This window comes from Nuphar pumila, chromosome 15 (assembly GCF_984573655.1).
Source record: "Nuphar pumila chromosome 15, dmNupPumi1.hap1.1, whole genome shotgun sequence".
NCBI lineage: Eukaryota > Viridiplantae > Streptophyta > Magnoliopsida > Nymphaeales > Nymphaeaceae > Nuphar > Nuphar pumila.
The window spans coordinates 87,146,938-87,164,485 of NC_143263.1; positions in this window are offsets into that span (position 1 = coordinate 87,146,938).

Sequence of the window (17,548 nt, forward strand, 5' to 3'; positions counted from 1 at the left end):
ACCAGACAGGACTTTTACCTCGGTTTAGATGGGGACAACAGCCTGGAAGATCTCCCCCAAAAATTTATTAAGTTCGATGGGTCCGGCAACCCAAAGGCCCATCTCGCAATGTTCTTTGCCCAATGTGCCAGGTTCAGTGAAGACAATCGGGCGCTCTTCTTGTGCTTTCCTCGCAGTTTGGAGGGCGTAGCAGCTAAGTGGTATGCAGAGCACATCAACCCTGTTGAGCTGCGTGATTTTGATAAAGTTGTCAACCTGTTTGTAGAAAGATTCATGTTCAATACTGGGGCACCGCCAACCCTCAATCACTTATGCAATTTGAGGCAGGATGACAAGGAAAAGGCCATAGATTTCATCCGTAGGTGGAGAGATACCTGCAACAAGATGAGAACCCCCATCTCAGAGGAGCATGCCCTTCAACTCATCCTCAATAACTTCTCTCAACCCCTGAAAAGCCTCATTTTCCCATACCCTTCCAAGTCATTTATTGAGTTGACTGAGCGAGCTGAATGGCTCGAGATGAGAATAGATAACGGAGTCTATGACGGTACCACCCTGGCAAGGGGAAATCAAGATGCAAAGAAGAAAGCCCATTTCACTCTTTCCGCTGGTCCCTCATCCGACAACAAGGGTAACAAGGATGATCATGTCAGCAATTCAGAAGGATTCAGAGGTCAAAAAGGAAGGTCTTCCAACAACAATAAGCCTTCCCAACCTAATTCTCAGCAGCGAGAAAAGAATCAGAAAAAACCAAAGCGCAAGGATTGGAGTCCTGACCGCGAATTCACACCTTTGGAGCAGACACTCGATGAGGTTCTGGAATATATGCTCACAAAGAATATGATTCGTCTGCCAAAAGTTGTCGATCCTTCAGTAGTCTTGGGCAGTTTCAAGGAACAGTTCTGCAAGTATCACCGAGCAGTGGGGCACGACACTGAGCACTGCTTCGTTCTGAAAAATATCGTCCAGGACTGCATCGATAAACACCTTCTGATAGAAGAGAAAACTGAAGAGCAGCCCGCCGTCCGGACATAGCCTTTTCCAGATCATTCAAAAAGCCGATAATACTAGAGTCTTTTCTATTATCCTCCCTTTTCTTTACCAAACCATCCTTTAAGGGCAAGTCAACCCGAGTCTCTTGTGACCTTTTTGGTCAAAAATACCTGTAAATATTTCAGTCTTTGCTATCAATTTTGCTTATAAATGAAATGTCAATTTCCTTCCTATCTTTGAGGTTCAATTCTTATTTCTTTTCGTAATATTGGGGCATCTTTTATTGTTTAAATTTTTATTTACACTTCAAAATATTCTTTTGCCATCAGATTCCTATTCTTTTGTGGGACAATCCTGACATCATTCATGAGAGAAATGATATTACCTATGAGGGTCTTTCAAAAATCATGAAAATTTTTCATATTTTAATCCAACCTTTTTTTCAAAGATCAACCCTCGTGTTGATCATCTTTTCCAAAAAATAGGTTTCCAACCATTATGTTCAAAGATCAACCCTTGTGTTGATCATATTTTCCAAAATTGATTTTTCAAACCATCACATTCAAAGATCAACCCTTGTGTTGATCATATTTTCTAAAAAAAATTTGGTTTTCGAACCATTGCATTTCAAATATCAACCCTTGTGTTGATCATATTTTCTAAAAATTTGGTTTTCGAACCATTGTATTCAAAGATCAACCCTCGTGTTGATCATATTTTCTAAAAATTGATTTCGAATCATTGCATTTCAAAGATCAAACCTTGTGTTGATCATATTTTCTAAAAATTGATTTTGAATCATTGCATTCAAAGATCAACTCTCGTGTTGATCATATTTTCTAAAAAATTGATTTTGAATCATTGCATTTCAAAGATCAAACCTCGTGTTGATCATATTTTCTAAAAATTGATTTCGAATCATTGCATTCAAAGATCAACCCTCATGTTGATCATATTTTCTAAAAAATTAATTTTGAATCATTGTATTCAAAGATCAACCCTCGTGTTGATCATATTTTCTAAAAATTGGTTTTTAAATCATTGCTTCAAAAAATTAACCCTCATGATGATCTCTCGTGAATGATCCCCTTCCAAAGATCAACTCTCGCGGTTAATCTTTCTTTCCAAAAATGATTTTCTCATATTCTTCTCTCATTCTAAAGATCCCACATGCAGGCAGGATCAAACTCTTTTTCTCAACTCTTATCAACTTTTTGTTTATCAATCTTTATCAGTTTTATCAATTTTATTCATTCTTATTGATTATTCATCCATTTTATTAATTCTTCTTAACTTCCCTTTCAGGTTAAGGGATAAACCTGATGCCTCTTTCCCATGAGGTATTTCTTTTTCCTTCTTCTTTTCCTTCCCCTTCAGGTTAAGGGATAAACCTGAAACCTCATCCTACGAGGTTCTTCTTTCTTTAAAAACAAGGGATAGTCCTGAATGTCTTTCCTCCTCTTTTAAATCTTCATTAATCTCTGCCAAATCAAAATTTTATTCGATTTCATCAGTTCTTATTTCTTTGTAAAATTTTGTCGATTCTTTTGATTCTTCATCAGGCTTTTTATTAATTTTTGCCAAATTTTACCCCTTTTCCCATTCAGGATAAGGGATAATCTTGAAACCACTCATAGGAGCAACGATGCTACCTGTGAGAATTCATTTACAAAGATAAATTTCATAAATTTTCTTGATTCTCCTCTTTAGTCAAATCTTCCATAAAATTCTATCTTTTCTCGCCAGTTCTTCACAAATCTTATTTCTTCTCCATTCAGGATAAGGGGTTAATCCTGAAAATCAGGCCACATACAGCTTAACTTTGATGGTCTATTTTAATCCACAAGTTGAATCCTTTCTTCTCAAATTGAGATCTTGAGGTTGAATTCCTATAGAATCAAAAGCCCATAGGTCGAACTCCTGTCAAACCAATATGGCTCACAGGTTAAATCCCTCTTGAACCAAAATTCCTTCTTAACCCGATCGATCTTTAGGCTGAACCCCTACTGATCAGCGAGCCTTAGGTTGAAATCCTTTAGGACCTTTTTCTTTCGATCTTTAGGTTGAACCCCTACTGATCAGCGAGCTTTAGGTTGAAGTCCTACTAATTCGGAGTCCTTAGGTTGAAATCCTTTAGGACCATTCCTTCCTTCGATCTTTAGGTTGAACCCCTAACTGATCAGCGAGCTTTAGGTTGAAGTCCTAATGATTCGCAGTCCTTAGGTTGAAATCCTTTAGGACCTTTTTCTTTCGATCTTTAGGTTGAACCCCTACTGATCAGCGATCTTTAGGTTGAAGTCCTACTGATTCGCAGTCCTTAGGTTGAAATCCTTTAGGACCCATTTCCTTCGATCTTTAGGCTGAACCCCTAACTGATCAGCGAGCTTTAGGTTGAAGTCCTACTGATTCGTAGTCCTTAGGTTGAAATCCTTTAGGACTTTTTTCTTTCGATCTTTAGGCTGAACCCCTACTGATCAGCGATCTTTAGGTTGAAGTCCTACTGATTCGCAGTCCTTAGGTTAAAATCCTTTAGGACCTATTTCCTTCGATCTTTAGGCTGAACCCCTAACTGATCAATGAGCTTTAGGTTGAAGTCCTACTGATTCGCAGTCCTTAGGTTGAAATCTTTTAGGACCATTTCTTTCGATCTTTAGGCTGAACTCTTACTGATCAACGAACTTTAGGTTGAAGTCCTACTGATTCACAGTCCTTAGGTTTAAATCCTTTAGGATCCTTTCTTCCAGTTGATGTTTAGGTTGAGCTCCTATTGATCTGCGATCTTTAGGTTGAACTTCTACTAATTCGCAATTCTCATTTTTGAATCCCCTTCAGACCATTCATAAATCAATCTATAGGTTGAATTCCTACTAATCTATATTCTTCTATGGTTCTTAAGTTGAATTTCTATCAAACCAAATTCATTTTTCAAAAGTAAATCTGTAGGTTGAAATCCTACTGATCTATATTCTTTTTACGGTTCTTAGGATGAATTCCTGTCGAACCACATTCATTCTTCAAAAAGTAAATTCGTAGTTTGAATTCCTACTAATCCATATTCTTTTACGGTTCTTAGGTTGGATTCCTATCGAACCACATTCATTTTTCAAGAAGTAAATCTGTAGTTTGAATTCCTACTAAATGTGTATTCTTTGGTGGTTCTTAGGTTGAAATTCCTATTGAACCAAAAATTTATTTTTTTAAAAGAATCAACCTGAAGGTTGAAGTCCTACTGATCCATATTTCTTTTGCGGTTCTTAGGTTGAATTCCTATTTAACCAAATTCATTTCTTCTAAAATTCAGTCTAAATAAATTCTTACTAGTCAAAAAATTTTTTTTGCAAAATCCCTAGGTTGAATTCCTATTAAATTAACTTCATTTTCAGTTTGTAGGATGAATGCCTACGGATCCAATATTCTTTGCGGCTCTTAGGTTGAGTCCCTGTTGAGCCAATGTTGTCCGATAAAACCAATATCTTCATGTTATTTCTTCCAAAAATTTCAGCTAAAGGATGTATCAAAATCTATATTGAGCGATTATTTCACAAAAGAATTCTGGAACATTATGCCAATTTGCTAAAAATAGTTGTTGACTCCAATATTCTTACTACACAAAAGAATCACCTCAGATTACCTCTAGTATTTCTTTTCAAAAGTGTGAAGCTCCTTTGCAAAAAGATGTAAGATTCAAAATCTTTTCCTGTTGATCAACCAAAAGGATGTGAGAAATGTCCTCGATATGATCAGTGAAAGAAATCTTCAATGATGTTGAAAAGCCAGAAGCGAATTGATATTGATCATGGCTATTGCGCATGTTTTAAGACGACTTTCTGGCAATCAGGCAGTGGAAATATCTCAAGCTATAAAAAGAATCCACTCAATCTATGTCTTCTTAAAGTTGCAATCAAATATCTGCAAAAGGGATCTCTCAATTGCCATCAAGATGAAGATGAATATGCGAGCTAGACCCCCGGGGCCAAAGAAGATTTGAATCATCTCCGAGATGAAGGAGTTTGTGAAGGATCCTTCCAGGGAAAGTTCAGATCACCGTCGAGATGAAGGCGAGTGCGATGAACCTACCGACAAACCCTAAAAGATATTTGATTCCAGCTACATCTAAAGACCTTTTTCATCAATAGAATCCCTGAGATAAACGAAGGATCGAAACATCTCCAAGATGAAGGAGTTTGTGACGTACCCTTCCTTGAAAAAGAGAGAAAAGTCAAGACACATCAAAATAAAGGATGATGAGAAAAACCAAAAAAGTTCAGTGACTCAAAAAGAGTGCGAAAGGATCATCATGGGAAACACCCAGATATCAAACTGCCAAAATTGCCAGGAATCATCTTTTCTCGTGCGAAATCCTTTCATCAATGTCCTTTCACTGCTTGCTTTTATGAAATTAAGAGTATTTCTTCTCTATTCATGTCAAGGAAATGGATAGCTTCCTTGAAGAAACTCAACAACCTTAAAATTTGAATCTGACTCTGAAATCTAGGGAGTTAACCTCGATTGAAGGAAATACTCTAGGTAAAAGAGGGAACATCTTTCGCACATACGTGCACGCTTTCAAGCATTTGAATCAATTGCAATCATATCTCATTGGCGAAATTTTCTAGCTATCCAAAAATGAAATAAATGCTCAATATTTATCTTGATATAACCTACTGTTGTTTGTATTTTTCAAAGAAAGTTGCCTCGGAGAGGACTTTCTCTCAGTCCCATCATGGTTTTCCCCACCAAGGAATCCATGCTTTGTATATTCATTCAAATAAAGAATTATACCTGAACCTCGTCTCACGAGGTATTTTTCAAAAAATGTCCCATCTAGGTTAAGGGCTAAACCTGAGTCTTTTCAGAAAATTCTTATCTTTGTCTCAGCCATAAGACTTCTTCAAAATTTCTCCTTTTACCATTTCAGGATATTCATCCCAAGAGTCCCATCACGATTTCCTCATTTTCTTATGTCCAAATTATTTTCATTCTCAAGGATTTTGTTATCTTCCCAAAACCCTTTCAGAGTAATGTACAAAACCTGAAAAATAAAGCTTTTTAAAGCCAATTCTTCCACACCCAGTTCAAACCTTCTGACTGGGGCATTTTTTTTTTAAAAAATTTGGCGTGTCTTCTTTGCCGCTAAGCTCGGCTTACAACCAGCTTAGCAGCAAAAAGGGGCATCTGTGAACACCCCAAATTTTCCAAAAATTCTAAAAAATTCCCATTTTGCCCCTGGGTCCATCTTTGAATAATCAGGTCAATTTTTGATAAAAATTTTATTCATTTCTCAGATTCGTTGGAATCCAGACTCAATTTCCCTATCTGACCCAATATTGGATCCAAATCGAATATCCAGATCCAATTCTAATTCTGGATCTCTTATTGTTCCAAAAAAATCAAAAATTTTAAATTCTTTATATTTCTCAGAGTTTTTCTCAGTTCATGGTCCGATCTCAATTCAAAATCCGAATTTCAATGTTTTATCAAAATTCTCGGACCCACATCCATTTCTGAAACTCAATTTCCAAAATTAACTCTATTATTTGCCAAAAACCTCATTTTCAGAAAATCTTTAAACTTCAAAAACAAATATTCTTTTACAAGAAACTTTCAAAAAGACTTATTTGGGTCCCGTTTCCCTGAAAAAAACCCTGGGGTTTTTAGAACTCCTCCCAGAAAAATGGAAAAAAGTCCTCAGGAGAAAATAACCTCTTGCATTATTTAGAAAAACATTAAAACATGAAACCCACTTTTGAAAATTTCCTAAAAAATATCAGACCTCCATTGAAAATAAGCCTAACGGCTTTCCGTTACAAAGAAAATCGCAGAGGTCGCTCCCTCCTTCTCGATCCTTCCATCTCTTCTATAAGAAGAAGCATCCAGGCCTCTTCTCAGGCCCCCGTCTTCACCCCATCAAACCTCTTCTACTTCCTCCTTCCTCCAACTTCTGCAACTTTTTTTTTCCTGGTGCGTCCCCTTCAATCGACTGAAGGTCGACCACCGTTTGGGAGGATCACGGGAGCTTTAATCCCAACAACAACAACCTGAGGTAAGTGGTTCATCTTCTCCCCTTTTCTTTTATATTGTTTATCCTTCCTGTTTCTTCACTACATTCTTTTCTGATTTCCCATAAGTTTCTTTTCCCTTTTTGGCTTTTCATAAGTTTTTTTTCTTTTTTACTGGATTTCATTCTTTTGCATTCTTATTAGCATAAACGGTGAGATCGACCTGCATATAGCAGTGTCGATCTACCTAATGCTACAATGAAGGAATAATCATATTCCAACAGATTTCCTTTTGGGCGGACACGTGATGCACAATAAACCGTTAGACCTTTACAAGTCGTCCACCATTACTTCTGTCTATATATGAGTAATACTATTGTGCTCCATGAGCCTCTACTACCACATACTAGAAATCATAGTTGTAGGGCATCTTTTCAATCTGACCATGTATTCAACATAGTTTATTTGATAGGAATCATGCTTCAAATTGTTTTTGATATAAAAATAAGATTTTTTAAGTCATAAAATTTTGATACACCATTATTTTTTAAAGGTCTCAAAAAAACTTACTTGAATGCTATAATCACATGATCCAAAAGTTGTTTTCTATAAATAATTGCTTGTAGATCATATCTGTAGGGTCTGATCAATAAAAAAAAAGTTCAAGAAAATTAAAAATCTAAAGCTTCTATTAGGTGAGAATAGATGCTCTAGGAGCACACACACACACACACACACACACACACACACACACACACACACACTATATATATATATATATATATATATATATATATATAGAGAGAGAGAGAGAGAGAGAGAGAGAGCTGAACATATCAGGGCCCCATTTCTCCTTCTGCCTTATAGGTTTTAAGTGTTTTATGATAGATCTGAACTGTTACATGTGTTTAGCATGATCAATTTAGTGGGAATTGACTCTTGGATCATGTTTTTTTTATTAAAAAAATTGTTTTTATGAGTAAAAAAAAACTGGTATCTTTGTGGCCATTAATTTTGGATCACTGAAAAATCACTATGCAAGTCAAATTCTAGCAATTCAAAAGCTGATTCCCACTAAACAAAACCTGTAGATTACATCTATGGTGTTAGACGTGAGAAAAAATACTTAAAACTATGATTTTTTAATGGAGAACCTAACAAAAAAAAGGGGCCTAAGGAACACATTACTCATGCAGGTAAAAAAAGGGGCCTAAGCATCGTAAATATTTAATCATCTAAAAATCATATTTCTTTATTGAAAATACATTATCCAACAGTCAATTCCTAACAAATAGACCATGCTATCTGCAAGAAAGGTGTCAAAAATTCTTAGTTCACACTACAGTTAACATATTCTAGTGAGACCCCATATATATATATATATATATATATATATATATATATATATATATATATATATATATATATATATATATATATATATATATATAGAGAGAGAGAGAGAGAGAGAGAGAGAGAGAGAGAGAGAGAGAGAGAGTAGGTGCTTGTGTTACATGCTTGATGGTTTTTTTTGCTCTTTCGATCATTTTTTAGCAGTTCAGACCCCATAAATTGAATCATGTATTTTTGATAAAAAAAATGATATTTGGAGCCTAAAAAATTTACAAAGATTTTGTACCATTGATTTTTTGAACCTTATAAAAACCCACCCATGTATCGGAATCGATGAGCCCCTATAAAATAAAGTACATAGATCACATCTGTATGGTCAGAATTTAAAAATAAATTGAAAAAAAAAGTTGAAAACCCATGAAGCACTTATCACAAGCACCTAATGTTCAAGCACCTATGCTCTACTATATATATACACTGTTAAATTTAATAAAAAAACAAAAAATACCCACAAATTTTCCATTCTTGCTAACCCACCAGAATCCTAGGGTCATATGTGGTCTATCGGTGATCAAGTTCCGAGAATGCCAACATTGCATGCACACTTCGATTCGAGCGATTTGGGTATGAAAGTCCTATTAGCTTTTTTGGCATTTTGATGTTATTTTGGCTATTCTTTTTTGTCTAAAGATTTTTTATGTACATCCAGATTTTGATTTACAGAAAAATCTAACAAACTATGAATTTATCTAGGGAAAACAGGAAATGTAAAGAAAATTGCAAGAAATTAACTAAAATTGTTATAAATTAACTAAATAAATAGAAAATAACTAAAAAACAACAAATTCTGAAATCCAAGTCCAGTCTTTACACTCCCAGATTTCTCGTGTATTTATAAATGAGAAATTTCTAATCTTGATAAACCCACCTTTCAATCTTTATAAAGCCTAATTAAGACAGTTTCCTAAATCTATTTAACTTCCTATTGAACATGGATCAATCATTTAGACCCAATATCCAAATAGAAATTAAACAAAATCCAAATATAAAAATGGACCTCTTAAGGACCCAGCTTGCATGCCGTTCTGCTTTTAAATCATTCTATCTAGGTTGAAGAAGACTTGCCCTCAAGTCTGGATTTCTCTTTCATTTCTTTCAGTTCCACTCGACTTTTGAGAACCATGAAAATAATGCAATCCCCAATAGACATGGACCTATTAAGCACTGGTTCAAAGAAGACAATGTTGGCAGGATCTGTTTTGCCAAAGATCCAAATAGGAAGAATATATGAGACAAAGTAGAAAGATCCAATTGTAAATGCTTTTGGATCCAATGAAGATACTGATCTTATCCAAGTCGGTGTCACCTAGGTCAGATGGGTACTTCGAGGATTGTCAAAGTAGTGGATATGTGGGGATGGTTATGGGCGGGTTTAGGACGACACTTGGGGGTGTAAATGGGGTCAACTCGATCAAAATTGGGTCCAAATTAAAAAAGAAACTAAGGGCTCAAATGTTGCATAAACTCTTCAAACATCTTTTCCAGCAAAGTAAATCTTTGATCTGCCTTACGTCTCCATTATTCACTTGTTTGCACAATTAACTTTTGATTGGATTATATTTCCAAGTACTTGGAAAAACCATATTTATATGGATGTAAGTGAAATAATCAATGAGTAAGGGTGTAACCATATTAGATTCATGTCTATTGTCAGTATATCAGGCTTCTGAAGCTTTTTTTTTTTTTCAGTCGACCTGCGGGCTATGGCATAGTCAGTCTGAGCAGGTCGACTGAAAGCCCAACCTAGCTCACCAAGGGTAGGACTGGGTCTAACCCACTCTAGCCTTACTACCTCCTCTCGGGCTTATTGATAGGGCTAGGGCTGGGGAGCAGCAAGCTAACTTCTTGACAATCTGTGTCCTTAAAACATCGCCTTGCATGTTATTATCAATCACATTGTCACGACTCTATAGCAAATAAATAAGTGATTTCTTGGAAATTGATCATCTCAAAGACAAGTCAAGACTGATCAGTAAGTCAATCACCAGATTTGGATCTTCCACCCACTTGCATAATATGACTGAGTCCAGCCTGACGAGTCACACGTTTAAAAAAAAAAATCTGATCTTGACCAAGCTCACGACCAGAGATTTGGTTTGGTTCTCAGACTTAATATTGACAGTATTTTTTTTGGATGGGGTTAGGCAGACCCGGAACAGAGTACAAACGAATAATGCAAATCAGTAGGGAAACTAAAATTATCGGTTTTTTTGGCTTGTTACTTGTGTGAACCAAAATAAGCACTGAATTATCCGAAATAAGCACTGAATTATCCAATCTACCACGAATATTGAAGATTGATCAAAATCCTAAACCCAAATAGACTAAGGTTAAAATTAAGAGGCATCCCAAGTGGAAAATAAGGATGGTTCCAGCAACCATTAATTACTGAAATGTTATACTGCTGCGATGGACTGTGTCGTAAACTAAACCATTCTTCCAATATCAATATCACTGATAGATAGGGATGCAACATGAACCTAACTGTATATTGGGCCAGTTCCACCATGCTCATCATCATCATAAGAAAGGGCTATCTAAGCTAGAGGTGAGATTTGTTTTTTGTTTTTTTTAATTATTTCATTTATTTTATTAGTGTGGATTTTCCTAACCCTCCTATATTGTTCGTGTTTTTTTTTTCTGAGCGTTAGTGGTGGCTCACACCATCAAACTCGCTTTTGTTTATAGGACCCATGTACGAGTTATGATCACTCGCAAACTGACATCGGTGTTAAAGATTTTGAGTTAATGGTGCAACTGAGCCCTACTCGGCAAAGAACGTAAGCATGTGGCGGACACTCCTCAACGTTGTTGGTTTCGCATGTGCGTAGAACGTAAGCTGTGCAATTTGAACCATTATAGTGGACAACATAGACAAATGTTATGATCATATGGTGAGAAGAATAAGAAAATTTATTTAAATTGCACGACTATCAGTTCACATATATTCTATGTTTTCCATAATTTGTTAATCTGATTCTGTGTCGTCATTGCTTCACATGGACCCAAAACAAAATTTATTCTTTTATTGCTTCCCCATTTGGCAGATCAAGAACGAACGACGTTCGGATCAACAGAAAGGAAGAAGATGGGGAAGGAATCGCCGACACACTAGCAGAGGAGGTTCCCGAAGACGAATGCAGCGAGAGACCCCAAGATCCCGACGGCCACGGCGGGAGCGTAGGTGGAAGCGTCGGAGGCCGGGGCAGGTGCCGGGGCACTAGCGGCGGAGGCCGTGCCGATCATGGCGGCGGCGACGAAGAAGGCGGCAATGGCAGCAACAGCGAACCTGGATGACTCCATCTCTGGCCGAGATAAGAGAGAGGTTACAAGAAGCAGCGATCAGACGAATTCCTCTCTCACACCCTGAGCGAGACGGCAGGGAAGAGAGGAATTGCAGGAGAGAACAGCTACCACCTTGTGGAAGAGAAGCGTTGCCCGGGAGGGGTTTTTATAGTGTTGGACGCTGCCCGGAGGAAGAGGGCCGAATGCAACGGGCAGACTGCCCGCTGTGCAACGTTGACAGGGTGTCTGACAATTGGCGCCATACAGTTGGACACCTATGGGCCCCTCACTGCCTTAACCACTATTCCCTCTCTTCCTGTCTTCCCATCACAAATTTCCTCTCCCTCTTTTTTTTTTTTCTGTTGGAATCATATTCCCTATTATATTCCCGATTACAGCCAAGACATCGTGTTTTTTTACCCATTATTAACACAATAAAGACACTTTTATCTGAGTTTTCTAGCTTGACCGAGTGGGGATCATCTGTGGCTGGGTTAGGTGCAACTTGATTGGATCATCGTGTGGCTCAGCAGCGTCCAGTTCATACATCCCATCTGCGTGAGACTCGGTCTATCATTGATGGAGGGTCCTGTTCTATCGCATCTCATGTCTGAATCAAGAATGTACGCCACGGAAGCCTTTGGGTTTCTTCCAGTCCCACCGCTGTGACGCAAACACCAGCTCATCTTTTGCCGCGGAAACAGGAACTCGTCCACCCCTTTTTTCCTCCCAAGAGAGCTCCGCAAAAAAATTGAGGTGGAGCTCTCTTCCACGGCACACAAACGCGCCCTTAATGACTAACCGATGCCAAATTTGGATTCATCGGATCTGACGTCTTCCTTGTAAAACCCTTGTTTTCCCCATTATATTTAGTTTTTCATATTCATTATATTACTCAAACTAGAAATATGTGAAATTTCATAATAACTGGCAATTTCATTGTTTTTTTTTTTAACATAATCTACATGCTTTATTTTTATAATAATGGGCTCTTCGAACCTCTAATTACAACAATTAAGCAAGATTTTTTTTTTTAGAAATTAAAAATCAATAGCTAATGAACCAATGCCCCTTAATCAATTCCTAGCTAATGAACCAATGTCAAACATATCCAAAGTATTAGAAATACCCAGTTCACATCATTCATGGTTCACGTACTTCAGTGATCTTTCATCATATTATATGCTAAAAACTTATCTAGATCCAACTCCACTAAGGTTTTATTCGAGAACTTGTAGCTGGGATAAGAGCTTAGGAATTTAGTAGAGACTTGGTCAAATTACATTGGTGGTGAGCCCCAAGGGGGTTTGGGTGCTCGAGGGTGCTTGGCCACTAGGTGGGTGGTCAAGATTCCATTCCCATGACCGCCAACCCCTTGCATTAATGAGTGCAAGGGATAAACTCTAAATCAGAGAAAGCTTGAAACTCCCTGGCAGCAAGGGGTAGTGCGGCATCAGTTTACACCATAGTTTAAAAACTCATTGGGTCAACCCGGTGTTTCGGTTGACTCTGCTTCACCCAATCACTGGGTCAAAAATGAGTACAAACTCGTTTTGAATAAAACCCAGCCGAGTCGACGCTAATAAGCGACGGAATATATTCGTCGCCCATTTTGTCGCTAAGTAGCGACAGACTGTATTTGTCGCCAGTTCCATCGCTAAATTATGACGGAATAACGAATGACGAAATCCGTCGCAAGGTCGTCGTCACTAAACGACGACTTCGGTTTGGCGACGGATTTATAGCCGTCACTAATCCGTCGCTAAATTCAATGCCTATAGTAATTAGCGACGGATATATACATCGCTAATCCATCGCAAAAAAAGGAAAAAAATATTTGAAAATTAAATATCGAGAAAAAATTTCTCATGATACAATTTATATTTCCTTTGAATAAAAAACAAAGTACACATCAAAATACATATAAAAGGAAACTGAAACAATTAATCGATCCACCATAGAATTCGCAAGTTCTAATTATTTATAATTTAACATTTACATTTTTGAAACAAAAAATAAAGGTAGAACAAATTCAACACATAAATCTAATCATCGCCAAGATTTTGTGTCTCTTCTTGTTTAGTGTCTCAATCTGTCTTTTCAGCTCTACTACGCTGATTATCGTCAACAACCTACACGAGAAAAGAAATGTCAGTATTGATAAACAAAATATACTGAAATATAGCCTACTCTATATGTGATTCTATCATGCGCATATATGTTCTAAGGCAATAAAAAAACTTTGTACATGATTCTATCATGCTCATATATGTTATAAAGCAGTAAAAAAACTTCATATGTGATTCTATCATGCGCATATATGTTCTAAGGCAATAAAAAAATTATGTATGTGATTCTATCATGCTCATATGTGCTTTGAGACAATCAAAAAGTTGTATATGTGATTCTACCATGCTCATATGTGTTCTAAGGCAGCAAAAAAACTTTATATGTGATTCTATCATACTCATATGTGTTCTAAGGCAGTAAAAAAACTGTATATGCGATTCTACCATGCTCATATGTGCTCAAAGGCAATCAAAAAACTGTATATGTGATTCTACTATGCTCATATGTGTTCTAAGGCAGGCAAAAAATTGTATATATGATTTTATCATGCTCATATGTACTCTAAGGCAGTAAAAAAATTATATATGTGATTCTACTATGCTCATATGTGCTCTAAGGCACTAAAAAACCTGTATATGTGATTCTATCATGCTTATATGTGTTATAAGGTAGTAAAAAAAACTTTATATGTGATTCTATCATGCTCATATGTGCTCTAAGGCACTAAAACAACGATATATGTGATTTTATCATGCTTATATGTGTTATAAGGTGGTAAAAAAACTTTATATGTGATTCTATCATGCTCATATGTGCTCTAAGGCAGTAAAAAAACTTTATATGTGATTCTATCATGCTCATATGTGTTCTAAGGTAGTAAAAAAATTTCATACGTGATTCTATCATGCTCATGTGTTATAAAGCAATAAAAAAACTTCATGCGTGATTCTATCATGCTCATATGTGTTATAAAGCAATAAAAAAACTATATATGTGATTCTATCATACTCATATGTGTTCTAAGGCAGTAAAAAAAATTCATATATGATTCTATCATGCGCATATGTGTTCTAAGGCAGTAAAAAAAATTCATACGTGATTCTATCATGCACATATGTGTTCTAAGGCAGTAAAAAAACTTTATATGTGATTCTATCATGCTAATGTGTTCTAAGGCAGTGAAATAACTTTATACATGATTCTATCATGCTCATATGTGTTATAAAGCAGTAAAAAACTTCATATGTGATTCTATAATGTCATATGTGTTCTAAGGCAGTAAAAAAAATTGTATATGTGATTCTATCATGCTCATATGTGCTCTGAGACAGTCAAAAAGTTGTATATATGATTCTACCATGCTCATATGTGTTCTAAGGCAACAAAAATACTTTATATGTGATTCTATCATACTCATATGTGTTCTAAGGCAGTAAAAAAACTGTATATGTGATTCTACCATGCCCATATGTGTTCTAAGGCAGTCAAAAAGTTGTATATGTGATTCTACCATGCTCATATGTGTTCTAAGGCAGGCAAAAAATTGTATATGTGATTTTATCATGCTCATATATACTCTAAGGCAGTAAAAAAACTGTATATGTGATTCTACTATGCTCATATGAGCTCTAAGGCACTAAAAAAACTGTATATGTGATTCTATCATGCTTATATGTGTTATAAGGTAGTAAAAAAACTTTATATGTGATTCTATCATACTCATATATGCTCTAAGGCAGTAAAAAAACTTTATATGTGATTCTATCATGCTCATATGTGTTCTAAGGCAGTAAAAAACTTTATACGTGATTCTATCATGCTCATATGTGTTATAAAGCAATAAAAACACTTCATGCGTGATTCTATCATGCTCATATGTGTTATAAAGCAATAAAAAAACTTTATATGTGATTCTATCATGCTCATATGTGTTCTAAGGCAGTAAAAAAACTTCATATGTGATTCTATCATGCTCATATGTGTTCTAAGGCAGTAAAAAACGTTAGATGTGATTTTATCATGCTGATATGTTTTCTAAGGCAGTAAAATAACTTTATACATGATTCTATCATGCTCATATGTGTTATAAAGCAGTAAAAAAACTTCATATGTGACTCTATCATGCTCATATGTGTTCTAAGGCAGTAAAAAAACTGTATACCTGATGGGCACCGAAGCTCATGTTGAATGCAGACGAAGTTTCTCTATCTTGAAAAAAGTTACACAACTCATTACGGACAATGTTGGGAATGACTTCACTTAAAAAGTACTCCATTTTATCCTCAAGACGTTGACAGACACCATCCCAAGACATAACAGGGTCATTAGGACGTTGCGAGTTGATGCTGGTGGGAGAACTCTGTGGGCCCGGGCTGCAGGAGGCAACGACTGGTGTGGTGTTCATGTTACTCCCAAAATCAAACACACGACCCTTTTGCGTTCACCGGTTGCAGTCACCCATGCTATAGGATCAAAAGGCGGATGCTGAGTGGAGTCATCGCCATATCGTTGTACCATTTGCTGCTCATATGACTCTTATAATGTAATGATTAGAATATGAATTAATAATTAAGAATTATAATATTTGTGATAAAGTAATTCATAGTAACTTGTCTATTACAATGTTTATTAATAAAATAAATACATACTGATGTCGCTCTCGTCTTCTCTTATATGAACTCTCTCGTAGTCTTGCGTTTATGTGTTTCAACAAACACATCCTTATATGGCACAATGCCTCCTTTTTCTGCTTTCTGCAAAGTGAAATGATAAAAGATTTAGTTAACAGGTTTGCAACAATACTTATAAAATTGACAATATATATATATATATATATATATATATATATATATATATATATATATATATATATATATATTGATGAGTTACCATTTTCTTCTTGTGGCTCCCAAAAGTTCTAGATCCACTTGTGTGTAGATGGGCTTCGGGCATTTTTGCTCAATTTTGTGCAGCCTTCGCTAAGCGGTTTCAAAATGCATCCCCCTCCCACTTGTCGCACATTCCCTCCCAATAATCTCTCCCGGTAGTAATAGGGGCATGGCCCTTCCATTGTAGTGGATCATCTATTCCGCCAAATGCTTTTTTTGCTGCAGTCTTCATATTGTGCAGCATGTCTGCAAATCGATTGGCAGCCACATTCTGTCACACCTTTCTTGCATCATGTTCCTTCATCGTAGTCGCGAAGCGATTCAAAACTTATATATATTTTCAGAAAGTTAGTAGACATGACTATAACAAAAAATTAAATATGAAACACATTAACTATGACAAACAACTGTATACCGTGAATGAGAACCACAATCTGTCTATCACCTCTTTTGGATAATCTTTTCATTGAGCGACCGGTCCTGGTAGATGTTGAAGTAGTGAATTTCTAATATCGCGTACTACTTCTTGTGGCTCAAACCTTGTGTTGCACATGAATTGGTACACAGTGAATATCAATATACAATATTTATAAGATATGCAATAAGTGAAAATGAAATACTTACGGTCGATTATCGATATACACTATTTGAATGAGTCTTCTTGTGCCAGACTGAGAAGACCCTGCGTCCTGTGTTGGCTCTTGACTTATATGATCAACTGGTGTAGGTGGGTCATGTACAGGCGAAACATCATCTGCAAAAAAATATGTTAGAAATTCTCAAAATGCACATTTCAACTAATCAAGTATCCAATTAGTTAAATGATATACCTATCAAAGGAGCCCGTGCAGATAAAGGCTGAGACTGGCTATCACTAGATGAACGACCACTGTAACCTCC